Genomic DNA, 17,188 nt, shown 5'->3' on the forward strand with positions numbered 1-17,188 from the left:
AGGGAGGGAGGTCAGTGGTCTCACTCGCGCCCATTTAATTTCTTTAAGGGGGGAGAGAGTGTGAGATATTGCCGTCTCTCTCACTCCCCGCATGGCGCGGTTGGAGCGGCCGGAGCGCGTTCTTTCTGCTCTGGGCGTCGCCGAGTCAACACGAGCGCGTAGCGGTCATTTAAATTGTCATTTTATATGTAAGCATATTTAAATATATATCGCGGATTTCTGCAGACAATGGGTCTTTTAATTTCTGGTACATGCTTCCTCAGTTGGTTTGCCCAGTTGATTTCATACAAGGGACGCTATTGGCAGATGGCTGAGAAGCTACCCGGCTTACTGTTCTGTCTCTCTTGCGCTGACTATCTGTGATCCTGACGTATGGGGATTGAGCAGGGGGGCTGTTTGCACACCTAGACGATACGGACGCTCGTCTAAAAATGCTGAAAGATTATCTTCACGTTGCTATCTTTTGTAAAGCTGATTCCTGAAAAGACATGCTGCACAGTGCTTCGCATACTTAAAAGCTCGAAGGGCACGTATTGATTTTTGACTGAAAAACAAACTCTCCCTCTCTCTCTCTTTGTCTGCTCCTGACGGAGGGGGTGTGAGCTGCCGCCTTCAACAGCTTTGTGCCGCGGTGCTTCGCATACTTAAAAGCCAAACAGACATATTGATTTGTTTGCTTCACTCCTTTGAAGAGGAAGATATGTTTGCATTCTTTTAATTGTGAGACGGAACTGTCATTTCTGTCTTGTCATGGAGCACAGTTTAAACTTTTGAAAAAGAGACAAATGTTTGTTTGCAGTGTTTGAATAACGTTCCTGTCTCTCTACAACCTCCTGTGTTTCTGCGCAAATCTGTGACCCAAGCATGACAATATAAAAATAACCATATAAACATATGGTTTCTACTTCGCGGATATTCTTATTTCGCGGGTGGCTCTGGAACGCAACCCCCGCGATGGATGTATAAGCCGGACTTATGTATAAGCCGATATTCTATTTTTTCATTTTCACAACTTTTTTCCTTAGATAAGCCGCGGCTTATTGACAAGAACTTAGGGTACTTTGATTTGCAATTACATTAAGCCACTCAGTTTATTTCAGTGACAAAAAACATGATTACATGTTTAAGTTTTGATGGCCATTTGGTACAATTAATTGAATTTTTACAGTCACCTACAATCATCTACTTTATAGGCAACCCCAGTAAAATCTAATTTGAATATTAGCCTGTTTTCGTTCATTCATGTGACAAAAAGTGATGGTGGGAGTGATGGGGGATATGAAACAGAATGTTTGTGCTTTGAATCTTGTGCTTTATAAATAAAATTACAAAACGCACACCCAACCAAAAAAGCAATTTTTTTTTTGATAAAAAAAGAGAAACACAGAAAAGTAAAAAAAAAAATTACAAAGTTATCCTGTTTGGCATGGTTAAAAATATTGCACATGCAGTTGATCCCTTTGGTGGGGGTGTGCGCTTGCCTGTGTGTATGGCGGATTATACTGTGAACAAGGCACTAGCTGAAACATCTTTTTTTCTTCTCTCATGTGTTTGCACACTTCACATGAAACATCAAGAGGCACAATTACAGCATAATGGTACTCACAGGTATGCCAAGAAAAACTGTTGGTACTCTAAAGTGTAATTAAAACAGCACTGCTCAGTAAACTAACACAAGGACAACATGTAGCAGAGAGCATCTGGGTATAATAATTGAACTCAAGACCCTTGAACTACAAAATTGCATGTCACGATGCTTCAAAGTTATATTAAAAGCAGTAGTTACACATCAAGCATAGCATCAAGTCCTTTATCAAACACATCATGTTCAATAGAGTCAAAACTGCGATCAGAATCTGTCTCAAGCTTTATGCTTAACGATGCTCCTATTGAGCACTTTTGCAGTATGAGCGACCATGTGCTCCAGGAGACTCCTATGAAAGCCCAATGGACTGCACTGTAGAGGGATCAAGAAGCAGCGCTCAGCATGGCACCCTGCAAAGGCGGATGGACGGGCAACAGGGACCCGACCTGGATTAAGGGTTGTCTGCGTATGCTGGTGGATGTCTCCCTGTGTTGAGGAATCCGTACAGTGTAAACTTGAAGAGGTGTTGGTTTTAGAAAGGCACTGAAGCTTGTGGTTTTGAAAACCAGAAGTTTGCCCTGGATTTTAACCTTGTTTCATGGAATATTTTAAACTTCCACTTGACATTACTTGCACTTTGAGTTTTATTTAATAGAAGCACTGAACATTTTATACCAATCCATTGTTGACTGTGTGTGTGTGTGTGTCCTCATTTGCCCAGCTCATCTCGGTTTACGACTATAGACAGTTCCAAACACTCCTGGAAGCAACTAGGGAGGAGGGACCATCACAAAGGCATATGATGGTATAGAACATATACAGTATAACCTATAATGCACACCTGTGGCATTCAAAAGTTTGGGCACCCCTGGTCAAAATTTCTGTTACTGTGAATAGCTAAGTACAGTGGTGTGAAAAACTATTTGCCCCCTTCCTGATTTCTTATTCTTTTGCATGTTTGTCACACAAAATGTTTCTGATCATCAAACACATTTAACCATTAGTCAAATATAACACAAGTAAACACAAAATGCAGTTTGTAAATGGTGGTTTTTATTATTTAGGGAGAAAAAAAAAATCCAAACCTACATGGCCCTGTGTGAAAAAGTAATTGCCCCCTAAACCTAATAACTGGTTAGGCCACCCTTAGCAGCAATAACTGCAATCAAGCGTTTGCGATAACTTGCAATGAGTCTTTCACAGCGCTCTGGAGGAATTTTGGCCCATTCATCTTTGCAAAATTGTTGTAATTCAGCTTTATATGAGGGTTTTCTAGCATGAACCGCCTTTTTAAGGTCATGCCATAGCATCTCAATTGGATTCAGGTCAGGACTTTGACTAGGCCACTCCAAAGTCTTCATTTTGTTTTTCTTCAGCCATTCAGAGGTGGATTTGCTGGTGTGTTTTGGGTCATTGTCCTGTTGCAGCACCCAAGATCGCTTCAGCTTGAGTTGACGAACAGATGACCGGACATTCTCCTTCAGGATTTTTTGGTAGACAGTAGAAGTGATAGATGGAACCATGAATTCTAGATAGATAGATAGATACTTATCTATCTATCTATCTAGAATTCATGGTTCCATCTATCACAGCAAGCCTTCCAGGTCCTGAAGCAGCAAAACAACCCCAGACCATCACACTACCACCACCATATTTTACTGTTGGTATGATGTTCTTTTTCTGAAATGCTGTGTTCCTTTTACGCCAGATGTAACGGGACATTTGCCTTCCAAAAAGTTCAACTTTGTCTCATCAGTCCACAAGGTATTTTCCCAAAAGTCTTGGCAATCATTGAGATGTTTCTTAGCAAAATTGAGACGAGCCCTAATGTTCTTTTTGCTTAACAGTGGTTTGCGTCTTGGAAATCTGCGATGCAGGCCATTTTTGCCCAGTCTCTTTCTTATGGTGGAGTCGTGAACACTGACCTTAATTGAGGCAAGTGAGGCCTGCAGTTCTTTAGACGTTGTCCTGGGGTCTTTTGTGACCTCTTGGATGAGTCGTCTCTGCGCTCTTGGGGTAATTTTGGTCGGCCGGCCACTCCTGGGAAGGTTCACCACTGTTCCATGTTTTTGCCATTTGTGGATAATGGCTCTCACTGTGGTTCGCTGGAGTCCCAAAGCTTTAGAAATGGCTTTATAACCTTTACCAGACTGATAGATCTCAATTACTTCTGTTCTCATTTGTTCCTGAATTTCTTTGGATCTTGGCATGATGTCTAGCTTTTGAGGTGCTTTTGGTCTACTTCTCTGTGTCAGGCAGCTCCTATTTAAGTGATTTCTTGATTGAAACAGGTGTGGCAGTAATCAGGCCTGGGGGTGGCTACGGAAATTGATCTCAGGTGTGATACACCACAGGTTATTTTTTAACAAGGGGGCAATTACTTTTTCACACAGGGCCATGTAGGTTTGGATTTTTTTTCTCCCTAAATAATAAAAACCATCATTTACAAACTGCATTTTGTGTTTACTTGTGTTATATTTGACTAATGGTTAAATGTGTTTGATGATCAGAAACATTTTGTGTGACAAACATGCAAAAGAATAAGAAATCAGGAAGGGGGCAAATAATTTTTCACACCACTGTAAGTAGAAGGCAAACTGATCTCAAAAAGGCATAAAGTTAAAAGATGAAAAATTCTTATAAACCTTTTCAGCAAGGTTAGTGTATTATTTTAGTTTAGCACTGCAACGTCTCATATCAGGAATAACTCCTCAGAAAATTAAGATATCGTATCATGTGCTGATAAATATATCTTTTACTAGGTTAGTGTTTTACATAACCCTATGAGGAATCTATGTGAATCTTAGATTTATTTTAGGTATATCTTTAGCAATCACTCTGTGTGCATAGAATACTAGGACCAAAAACGTAATGGTTCCATCTCTCCCCCGAAGCACCTCATCAACACATGTCAAAAAGAAAAACAGAAGTAGTCTTACAGTGGTGTGAAAAACTATTTGCCCCCTTCCTGATTTCTTATTCTTTTGCATGTTTGTCAAACAAAATGTTTCTGATCATCAAACACATTTAACCATTAGTCAAATATAACACAAGTAAACACAAAATGCAGTTTGTAAATGATGGTTTTTATTATTTAGGGAGAAAAAAAATCCAAACCTACATGGCCCTGTGTGAAAAAGTAATTGCCCCCTTGTTAAAAAATAACCTGTGGTGTATCACACCTGAGATCAATTTCCGTAGCCACCCCCAGGCCTGATTACTGCCACACCTGTTTCAATCAAGAAATCACTTAAATAGGAGCTGCCTGACACAGAGAAGTAGACCAAAAGCACCTCAAAAGCTAGACATCATGCCAAGATCCAAAGAAATTCAGGAACAAATGAGAACAGAAGTAATTGAGATCTATCAGTCTGGTAAAGGTTATAAAGCCATTTCTAAAGCTTTGGGACTCCAGCGAACCACAGTGAGAGCCATTATCCACAAATGGCAAAAACATGGAACAGTGGTGAACCTTCCCAGGAGTGGCCGGCAGACCAAAATTACCCCAAGAGCGCAGAGACGACTCATCCGAGAGGTCACAAAAGACCCCAGGACAACGTCTAAAGAACTGCAGGCCTCACTTGCCTCAATTAAGGTCAGTGTTCACGACTCCACCATAAGAAAGAGACTGGGCAAAAACGGCCTGCATGGCAGATTTCCAAGACGCAAACCACTGTTAAGCAAAAAGAACATTAGGGCTCGTCTCAATTTTGCTAAGAAACATCTCAATGATTGCCAAGACTTTTGGGAAAATACCTTGTGGACTGATGAGACAAAAGTTGAACTTTTTGGAAGGCAAATGTCCCGTTACATCTGGCGTAAAAGGAACACAGCATTTCAGAAAAAGAACATCATACCAACAGTAAAATATGGTGGTGGTAGTGTGATGGTCTGGGGTTGTTTTGCTGCTTCAGGACCTGGAAGGCTTGCTGTGATAGATGGAACCATGAATTCTACTGTCTACCAAAAAATCCTGAAGGAGAATGTCCGGCCATCTGTTCGTCAACTCAAGCTGAAGCGATCTTGGGTGCTGCAACAGGACAATGACCCAAAACACACCAGCAAATCCACTTCTGAATGGCTGAAGAAAAACAAAAAGACGACTTTGGAGTGGCCTAGTCAAAGTCCTGACCTGAATCCAATTGAGATGCTATGGCATGACCTTAAAAAGGCGGTTCATGCTAGAAAACCCTCAAATAAAGCTGAATTACAACAATTTTGCAAAGATGAGTGGGCCAAAATTCCTCCAGAGCGCTGTAAAAGACTCACTGCAAGTTATCGCAAACGCTTGATTGCAGTTATTGCTGCTAAGGGTGGCCCAACCAGTTATTAGGTTCGGGGGCAATTACTTTTTCACACAGGGCCATGTAGGTTTGGATTTTTTTTTCTCCCTAAATAATAAAAACAACCATTTACAAACTGCATTTTGTGTTTACTTGTGTTATATTTGACTAATGGTTAAATGTGTTTGATGATCAGAAACATTTTGTGTGACAAACATGCAAAAGAATAAGAAATCAGGAAGGGGGCAAATAGTTTTTCACACCACTGTATATCTATATCTATATTAAGGATCAGTTTTTTTGTGAAGCAGCCTTAACACAGCTTTTCCGCTGTTTTATAAACGAACGCCAAGGAAGGAGTCTTTTTATTAAAGGGTTCTTCGCCTTTTTTTTCTTCTTTTTTTACGATTGTTATAGTTCTGTTTGTATACCACGTTGTCAGTTCAGCACTCCGGTTGCATTATGACCAAGCCGTGCAAGCACACTCTTGAGAATGCAACGTATAGTTGTACAGGAGAAAAGCAATCTTGCCTGAAATCAATGGCAACCTTTTGTAGGTCTATGAACTTAATTTAAACTTTAGGTTTACACTGTGCTTTCTTTCCGAAGTACCTGCACTCATGAATATGTCTGTATGCGTCAGTCGCTCAAATCCCCGCGCTTCGCACCGGCGAAGTACTGCTTTTAAATTTTTATTAAGAACAAAACCTTTTTAAATTAAGTCTTAAAAAGAGCTGTAAAGATATTGACAATAAGCTACGCAAACCCACCAAGACATGGAATCCTTTAAATCAAGGCACGAGTCGAAAAACACCATCCCATACTATTAGTTAACGATTAACACATTTCTATATGTATTGTAAGCATACAATACAACTGATAATATGTTGTGCTAATTTATCTGGTGTACCGGCATCTTTGCGCGTTTAACGGCTGAAATCTAACGTGGTTTGTGCCCTTCAGAATGAAAACAGTTAGCATTTACCTTTTTAATAAAAGGAGAGCTTTTAAGCCTGAGAAATCGCCCCGTAAATACACACGTTTAATTGCACGTGTTAATATGTATGCTTACACAGTATTAAAAGACACTCAACAATGTCATTTACCTTTGTTCCCGTGTTTGATAAAAGGCGACCTTTTAAGCCTGAGAAATCACCCCGTAAATGCACACGTTTAATTGCATATGTGTTAATACAGTATGTATGCTTACACAGTATTAAAAGACACTCAAAAATTAACGTCATTTACCTTCTTTCCCGCGTTTGACTCGTGCTGTAAATCTCTTCGTTTTTAGTTCACGTGATTACGTAGGAGGCATGATGCGTGACTCCGCCTCCTCCATTAGAGTATATGGACAAAAAACAGGTTCCAGTTATGACCATTACGCGTAGAATTTCGAAATGAAACCTGCCTAACTTTTGTAAGTAAGCTGTAAGGAATGAGCCTGCCAAATTTCAGCCTTCTACCTACACAGGAAGTTGGAGAATTAGTGATGAGTGAGTCAGTCAGTCAGTGAGGGCTTTGCCTTATATTAGTATAGATATATATATAATTCACTAAGCCGCTGAGAAGTAAGACGCCAATGGCGCATGCAGGAAGGAGCCACACCCACCAACTCTTAGACCATTGGATACGACGAAAACTCGCAGAGCCACACCCACCAACTCGGACGCGACCCCTCGGAAAACATGCCGTCATTTCTGTTTGTCTGTGCCACAGTCCACTTGCAGCTCTGAGCCACGTTGACTTTTCACTAGTCAACCTCAGTGGAACCTTGGTTCACACACAGGCAGCGCGAGAGAGAGAGACGCGTACACACAGGCAGCGCCAGAGAGACACAGAGGCAGCGCGCGCACGAGAGAGAGAGAGAGAGAGAGAGAGAGAGAGCCGCGTGCACACACACAGGCAGCGCGAGAGAGAAAGAGCCGCGCACACACACAGGCAGCGCCAGAGAGACACAGAGGCATACACAGACAGCACGAGAGAGAGAGAGCCGTGCACCCACACAGACAGCGCCAGGGAGACAGAGGCATACACACAGGCAGCGCGAGAGAGAGAGCCGCACACACACACAGGCAGCCCGAGAGAGAGAGAGAGAGACGCGCAATCCTTTAAAACTGAGGTTAAAACACAATGAAGAAAACCAATAAGCCTTGTGCCTCTTTTTCATTAGCGTCTCACCTGCTTCACCGATGCAGACCCTGCAACAGTCGAGACACACTCTCACCAGCTGACCTTCTCTGCGCCTGACTCCACTACTGTCAGTCGCCTGATTAAAAATGGCCTTTTGAATGGGAGCTATGGACCCGCTATACCACAGGAACACATTATCTTCGAGCCTGCTCTTGCTCACTCTAACGTACCGGCTTTCCGTCTCTCCTCACTCGCTCATACACCGCACAGGGGAGAAATGCCTGCAGCACGACTCCACCCGGAAACCGTTTCAGCCACACTTCCTCGCACTCACAGCGTAGCGAGGGGCTTGGATTATTTATTTAAAAATGGCCTTTTGAAGGGGAGCTGTGGACCGCTATACCACAGGATCACCTGTGACATTGCCTTCACATTGTTTTATTTATGATCCAGTCAAGCAGATCAGACACCCAGGCAAACAACACTGAATAATCAATAGCTGCAACCACTTTGCCCGCCCCAACTCCTCACCTGAGTCGGTTTCGTCTGTGTTCAGCAGTGTTTCCCAAACTCGGTCCTGGTGAACCCCTGTGGATGCAGGGTTTTGTTCCAACCAGATTCCTAATCATTAATGCCGGTGAAACTCATCCGGGATAAGTCGGTTTTTCAAACGCAGCCGTGTAGCAGATTAGTCTAGCAGACTAGCTGGATGTAATAATCCGAAATGAATGCGCGCCCTCGCTCTGAGTGAAAAGCCAATGTATATTGAGTCTAAAAAACATGATCAGCAAGTCTTTCATAGCCTGCCACAAAATGATGAAAGAACGGCACATTTTTTTTCACACAAGCTGGGTGGGTGGGTGTGTGTTAGTTAATTAGTTACTGTGACGATGCAGGTTCGGCTCCATGCTCCCCTCTTCTGTTAGGGAGCCCTTGAACCCAACACCGTCGGTAATGTCACCGATGAGCTAGACAGTGAGGCAATAACAATGAGCAAACAGTGCTTTTATTAAAATAGAACAAAACAGTGTTCAAACTAAAGTGTAGTAGGGCATTCCAATGTCTTCTTTAAATAAATAAATCCACAAAAAAGCAAGTGAAAAACCAAACGAACAAACGTGGAGGTTAAAATCCATTAGGAAAAACTCTTCTAAAAACCACGAGGTAAAATAGTACAGGAAGCAATGTTAAAACCAAAAAGCCCGGTGTCTTCTGTTTAGCCTGGCGGCTCCCCTGCTACACCCATCTGGGCTGTTCTACAGGTGAGTCGCCCTACATGCAGCTGACCTTCTCTCCACATGACTGATCTGGATGCTCCCCGATCCCTGGCTTCGGTTTCGCTCTCCCGATCGAGACTTGGCTTTAATTCCTAAGGCCAGGACGCTCACTTTGGGACTCCTACTTCCAAGCCTCCCGACTCCCGCTGCCTTCTTGGCCTTACACGGCCAGTCGCCCTTCACTGGTCACCCCCACTACTCGTTCACTCAGCGGGACCGACCACTACTACGACTCCTGTGTGTCGGCCTAACACCCAGGCTTCCACACAGCTGCCTGCGAGCGCTCACGCGCTCATCCGCACCGGCTTCCTAGCCTTCCTGCTTCCTTCTGCCTCCCGTTTCCTTCTCCTTTCTCTTTTTCGTTCTTTCTTTTTCCTCCTTAACCTGCTCGCGCTTCTCTATATATGCGGAGAGGACATGGCAGCTGCAGCCCATTAGCCACAGGAATGATCATGGATGTGGGCAGTCTCTCCCCTGTGCACTTAGGTGAGAAACGGCCACAACGCAGACTGCCCTGCGGCTCGCTACAGTCACCACGCCCCCTTGCTAAGCCGCGAGCGCGGTGATTAATTGGCCTTTGCTGGGAGAGCTGTGGACCACAGTTACTCGAAGGATTTCAAGATTTAATATGCACAACCTGTAACACTGTAAAAGCAGCCCAAACCAGAAAAGACGGCTGGCAAAAAGTGGCCGACAAATTAAATGCGTGTGCATTGTACTTACTGAAAGCAGCGTTACGGATTTTGCAAATGTTCATTTTTTTTCCCTCTGCTTAAAAAACATTAAAAAAGCGGCGCGATTATGCGGCAGGTATGCACCGTGTAAAACAGTTTGTTTGTCGCGGATAATTTGCCTTTTCCTTTAACACGAAGACAATTTCCTGTTAGATTTGCCTTTGTGATGACAATTAATAAGGCACAGGGCCAAAATTTCAAAAACACGGCTAGCGGGTCATACGCTCACACTGATTCTTGCCCTTTGTACACACCCGCTAACCCCGCCCCTTCCCCCCCACCGGTACTACCCCATGGTCGGGTGACTTGGTGGATTATATAAAGAAAAGCAGCCAAAACCGCAAACAACAATGAAAAGTCTATGTGACTCACACGTGCATGTGGACTGTGCAAAGAAGAAAACGACTCAGGTGACAAGTTGGGTGTGGGCACATGAAATGTTACTTTTCTTGGTGATTTATTACATCATCGATTTTTCAAATGTTAATTTTGTCCCTGTGCTTAAAAATCATTAAAAAAGCGGCCTGATTATGCGGCGTATGGTACGCTGCGGGTTGGCTAGTATAAACATATGATTTCTACTTCACGGATTTTCACCTTTCGCGAGGGGTTCTGGAATACAACCCCCCGCGATCGAGGAGGGATTACTGTATCTCGGAAAATTTGAATATTGTGAAAAGGTTCAATATTGAAGACACCTGGTGCCACACTCGTAATCAGCTAATTAATTCAAAACACCTGCAAAAGCCTTTAAATGGTCTCTCAGTCTAGTTGGGGAAGACTGATGACTTGACAGTTGTCCAAAAGACGACCATTGACACCTATTATTGTCTGCACACTCAGGTGTCCAAGAAACACTATGAAAACCCAAAGGAAATATTTCAGAGCCAAACAGACTTTACGAATTGCCTGGCAAACTGCACTTTTAGATAGATTTTCCGCATCGCCTACAGTATACAAAAAAGTGCCGCTTGCAAAAAACCTCAAAGCAATGCATACTGTCTGTGTGGTTGTGAGAGCCCAACCTCGCCTAGTTTGACTTCGAATATAAGGTGGTAATAAATCTTTGAGGTACAATATTCCCCCTTGGCTAAAGCGGTATCTTTCGAAAATAATTTCCTCCAGGAGCAATAAAGGATCTTGCAGATCGCGCAAAACCCGCTCTATATGAAACTCTCTTCTTATAATTGGCGCAACGATATCAATTGGTCGCTCATTCATGAACGGTGAAGCCATGACTGAACGAATTCCATGCACAGACACTGATTAAGTGTGTGAGCTAATCCTTGTTTACATAGCAGGTTTGAGGATTTGGATGTGCTGCTATGACAACACATCCAGCAAGAGTTTCGAAAAACCGACAGATCCAGGATCATGCCAAATCGTCAACAATTACATCCGCTAAACGAGTAATCCACGTACAAAAAATACCCCCCCAGGTGCAAATGTGATACTGCCTCCAGGTTGAACTACCTTCTCCACTTAGTCAGTCAATTCAATGACTCTGTATTAATGCACAGGCACAAAGACAGTGTTCAAAGGAAAAGTTTGGCATTTTTTAAATCGAAGTTATTTCTTCACAAACATGGTATAAATGCATATTCCACAAAAAAAAAAAGTGTGTTGTATTTTTTATTTATATTTAATGTTTAACTTTACATGGCCAGGCTTGGCATTGTGCATTGAGTTCTAAGGGGCATGGGGAATAAAGCATTAAAAAAATAAAAAATAAATTAAAAAAAAAAAAATCCATCCATCCATCCTCTTCCGCTTATCTGAGGTCGGGTCGCAGAGGCAGCAGCTTGAGCAGAGATGCCCAGACTTCCCTCTCCCTGGCCACTTCTTCTAGCTCTTCCGGGAGAATCCCGAGGCGTTCCCAGGCCAGCCGGAAGACATAGTCCCTCCAGCAAAAAAAAAAACACCACACACTTACTGAACACATCAATTTTCAAGAGAAAACAGTTGAGTATTGATTTGCTACTTGTGATTACACACACATTACAAAACAGATTGTATGTGTTATTTTTGAACAATGTAACACCACTATTATGAGAGTCACCCATTTTAAAAAACACAACAAGCTAAGCGTGCTACATCAGGGCTTGTCTTATTCTGCAATAACCTTTCATCCCCTCTCCTTGGGAGTATGGTTTCCTCTCAAAACACAAAATCACAGTCAACAGTTTGTGAAACATATGATTTACTTCTGTATTTATGCAAGAACTCACACAAGCGAACAGAATACATGTTTACCTCGAGACAAATATCAGGAACATGCAATGAAATAATCATTTTAAGATCCATTTGTCGTCATAAACATGTGTTGGAAACATAGAATACATGTTTTACTGAAACTCAAAGATGACATCCATCCATCCATCCATTTTCCAACCCGCTGGATCCGAACACAGGGTCACGGGGGTCTGCTGGAGCCAATCCCAGCCAACACAGGGCACAAGGTAGGAACCAATCCCGGGCAGGGTGCCAGTCAAAGATGACATATTCGGTCTATTTTTTATACTTTTCCGTTGGAGCCACCAATCCCATAGGGTTAACTGTAAAATGGCAGGACAGGCCATGCATTTTTAATAGAAATTGTTTAACTTTAGAACACAATTTTGCAAAGCGAATGCATATTTATGTACCATGCTTGTGAACAATTAACTTCAACCAGAAAAATACCAAACTTAGCACTTAAGATTGTGATAAAAAAATAAAATTAAGAGTTATAACTCAGCTAATGAGTCCTCCACATGCCAATATGAACATAAATCTCACAACAGCATGTCACACACCTCTATCAGATAGTGATTTTTCTCACAGGACTCTTGACCAACAAATGAGGGGGAGGTACGGATCTTCAAGTTAAAAAGTACTACATGCGAGTCCGAGTTTACCGTTTACATAGCCCCTGATAATTCAAGTAACTATACAACATTTTAACAAAAAAACAACCGTTTTGCACATTTCGATCTAGCAGCTGTATAAAAGACATATGGATTACGTGTCATGAGTAATGGGAGAATTCGTTTCTTCATGGATGTTTTTCACAAAGTTTGCCTGTCCAGCAATGGATGCATATCAGTCCCATTTATGGAAAACTTATGTACCGTCTCCAAGAAAGCATGATATTACATTTAATATTTACAGAAACCATGACAAAGTAAATGGGATAAGTGACATACCAAAAAAAATTAATTTTTGGTTGTAGTTTTCCTTAAAGCAGTAGGTCGCAGAATTTACACATGGCTTAGGATTTACAATGTACTTCAGAAAACAGAATCCGACAACAACTTTATTTCATTGTTTTATCTTTACAGGATTCCCACGACACCCAATAAGCCATTGGGGATCCATTTATTGGACATGACAAGTTCACAAGACGAAATGAAACTTATCTAATTACCACAGTATTTTATTAAACTGGCAAGAATTAGATCTTTTTGAATATGCAGCTGTGTTTGGCTTGGCTATTCAGGTTTTGTGTGCCATTGCAGCTACAATTTTAAAACTGCTTTGTGACATAAGAAGTTATGGTCAACTAGACAAGCAATATGCTTCTGAACTTTCTCTTTCTATAAAATCTGGACTTGCATGTTAACATTTCCCATGGAATAGAAAAGTGTATCAGCATGCTCTAATTTACAACAAAACGGCTGTTGGTACATGTCCAAGTAGAAATGATTTCAGGTACTCTATACTTAAATTTAAATACAACCCTTACAAATGAAGAAATTAGTGTTTTATCTTTATTCAGAGAAACTTTTTAAATTGCAAATTACTTTTTCTGTTTGCATTTTTATTACCATTGATTTTAATTAGTTGTTATTAATGTTATTAAAAATAACTGGCATAGTTCCATTTTTTTTTAACTAGACAAGCATTATGAAATATAATCATTCCATTAAACAATTCATTTACATAGAATATGATGGAATACAATGGAAATGGTCATGCGATCAAAAATAAAGTTTTTTTTAAAGGGCAGCCAATTGTATTTTTGTGGGAAACACTGGCTGACAGTGTCATGGTACTATAACTTTTTTTTACTACTGTTCCCTCTTTGATCAAATCGAGACTACTTACCATCAACCTACTAGCAAACCAGTGGTTCACCATTTATTAAAAATATGGAACCAATGGAGGACACATTTTAAAACTGAAGTCCTACATATTATAATCACTAATTTAAAGCCTTCTTTAACACAACAAAATTCCCTTGGAGCAAATAAAGTACTATGTGTCTATGCCCTATTCAATTGAAGTCACTTATCACGATACGTATAGGTCTCTCTATTGCAAAAGCATTTTATGATTTACAAACTGGAAACTTTGTCACATGCAGCCTATTTTTTTTGCCACTTCTAAATCCTGGATCAAGCAGCAGACAGCACCTCAAAAAAGAAACAGAATTCTGTCATTTACAACATGCAACAAAAATGTCATTTAAATAAAAACAGTAAATTTACATAAATTTCATTTAAAACAATCTAAAATGTATGAAGAGCAAAACTCTGCCTTTATCAGCAATAGCCTGCTCCATTAACTCATGGTTTTATCTCTCTCTTGGACAGCCCTTTAATTAATATCAATCCTAGCACTTTAAATGTATTAAAGTAATACTAAATGGGTGGCATTACAAAATATGTTGCAATATCTTACACCTCACTACTTGCACAAAGACCGAGTTGCTCAACTGGGATGAATCTTAAAACATTCTAATTTTCCAGACATTTTTTAGAATTTGGAAATAATTAAAGTTAGTCAACATATATGTTAAAGTAATCATTCCAGGCCAGTGCACAGCCTTTTTGTTTTACTTGCCATTTTCACATCGCTCTTGGAGTCAGTGGAAGGTTGACTGCCGAGTTTCAAGATCTGTATTTATAATGTATTATCATGCTACATTTGTTTAACTGGGTTTTTTTGTGTTCTTTAAAACATTTTTAATTGCCCGTTTAGTTCATCACTGGTGAGATCCTCAGCAAAGTTTGAAGTAACAGTACCGGTTTCTTTTACTATACATTTAATTTCCTCATGCTGTTCCCAACCCAATTCACTTGATTTTTGACTGTCTTCTTACTGCTGCAATACTGAAAGTTACCCTTGGAGTTATATTTTGCATTATGGAAACATTCTGTAATAATTTCTAATTTCCTATTTTTATTGTTGAATTCATATATTTCTAAGCTCTACAGCTGTATGTGTTTTATGTCAAATACATTAGATATGACGTTTCTGATAAATGTAACTTATTGCTCTCCTGCCATTTCCACATTTTGAAGGTTGTCCCTGCTTATTGCTGAAAATGTTAGGTGCATTAAAGTTTATCAAAAAGAGAATAAATGCAAATGTTTGTTAATTAACTTGACCTTTATAACCTCAAAAATGAAAAAAAAAAAAAAAAAAACTTTCAACATAATGACCTGTAAAACAAAAAAAAAAAATGCACCCTATTAGAATTTAAATGCAAGGCTACTTCAGTCTAAGTGCACAGCCAGTTTTTTTTACCTTTTTAAACCTTATCCATTTAAAAATATTTCAAAATAGTATTTTTGGGCAGGGGTGTACAACTACTCTCCAGTTACTTTATAAGCATCTCTGCAATTACATACTCCTATAAATATTTAACCTTGTTTAAAAAAAAATTGTGTATTGTCAGAATCACACTTAGAGTTCACTTTTATTGAATTGTTGGAACAAACATGGAACAATGCAACATTCAAGTGCTATGGAAAATACTGGTACTTATAAACGATAGCCTTTTCTGGGTAATTTCGTCGATAACTTACACTGGTTGTCGCTTTTAGATGGATGCGATACCCTAATTTTTACCCACCACTTTGTGTGGAAAATACAGTATAAAAAAGTAATATTTATTCTTTTCACTGGCCGAACATCAGATCAACATCAACCTCGGCTTTCTCCCAAAACTCTGAACGGAAGCACACTTGAACCAAATAGCAAGCGAACACAACATTTAGAGACGAATTTCTTCCTTTAACCCTATCCAGTATAGAGGAGTTTCCCTTTGTAAGGCACGTAATACTTGTGCATTTGCTTAGTAAAGTTTACTCTTTTTCTTCATTTAATTATACTCAAGATATGTTTTCTTAAAACATAGGTTTAGTCAAAATCATATACAATAATAACAATAAACCGATAAACGTTAATAAAAATACGGATGTAAATGCAGCCGTGCAATTATCTTAGAAACGGGTAAATAAATGTTCGACAATTACACCCATAAAAAAAAAAAAAAAAACTTTACAAACACAGAAGTGCCATTTAATTACTTATCCGCACAAACGATACGTGAAATAAAAACAGACATAGGGTACGAATGTGTTAGACGAGGACATGCGTTAAAGGTGGGCCACGCATTAAGAAATGTATTGGAATGAAAAGCAAATGATGCAAGGCTCCCGCGCGACTTTTGTTGAAAACCGACCGCTCTAAATCGTGAAATGGGTCTTGCCTCATTTTTTTTCACTAACACGCTTTCAATTATCGAGAAAGGTATCTAAATATCTCAGTGTATACAAAATGAAAAAAGTGAATTAATCTCACCAAACCTCATATACAGAAGCAGGCAGGCTGCGCTGGCGGCCGCTACACCCCCGCAGCTGCGGAGATTGTGTCTCCAGTCGTAATGATGTGGCACCAATTGCGGCTGGCTGAACTAAGGAAGTGCAGTTGTGGCTGGATAACGCTTTCCGTCCCACCTCGCCTTTTACGAAGTCTTAGTCACTTTTAAAGCCTTGAAAAAACATTTCATATATGTGAAGTAACGAACACTCGCCACAATAAATAACTCGGCCCTCAGCTCGCTTTCTTTCTTTTGTCATTTCGCTTCCGGGAATAGATTTACAAATTTCTAAAGCCGATTGGTTAACCGCATTTATTTCCGGGGTATGGGCGGACTGCAAAGATTCTTGGGATTTGAAGTCTTTTGTTCTTTAATCGCACAAGCGATAATTTAAGATAAAGTCGTTCACGGGCAGAAGGGGTAAAAATGAGCTCTACAGATTAATCATTGTAAAATATAACAAATAAATACAAACGGTAAGGTATGTAAGCAAGAGAATTGAGAAGACTTATGTCATAATTGTTTGCGAAATTCTTTTCTTGCAATATGCAACACTCCGTGATGCTGTGATAAGCTTCCTGTTCAAT

The 17,188-nt window shown here is 40.4% G+C and overlaps 1 protein-coding gene across 1 annotated transcript in view; it reads right to left on the reverse strand.

Moving 5' to 3' along the window:
• LOC114642624 (oocyte zinc finger protein XlCOF6-like) overlaps positions 1-16,862 on the reverse strand; it is a 29,155-nt gene extending 12,293 nt beyond the window's left edge. The window contains exon 1 of the mRNA XM_028791493.2: positions 16,588-16,862. The gene's annotated coding sequence lies outside the window, so the exon portion shown is untranslated. The remainder of the gene's footprint in view (positions 1-16,587) is intronic.
• Positions 16,863-17,188: the final 326 nt, after the last annotated feature.

This window comes from Erpetoichthys calabaricus, chromosome 11 (genome assembly GCF_900747795.2).
Source record: "Erpetoichthys calabaricus chromosome 11, fErpCal1.3, whole genome shotgun sequence".
Taxonomy (NCBI): domain Eukaryota; kingdom Metazoa; phylum Chordata; class Cladistia; order Polypteriformes; family Polypteridae; genus Erpetoichthys; species Erpetoichthys calabaricus.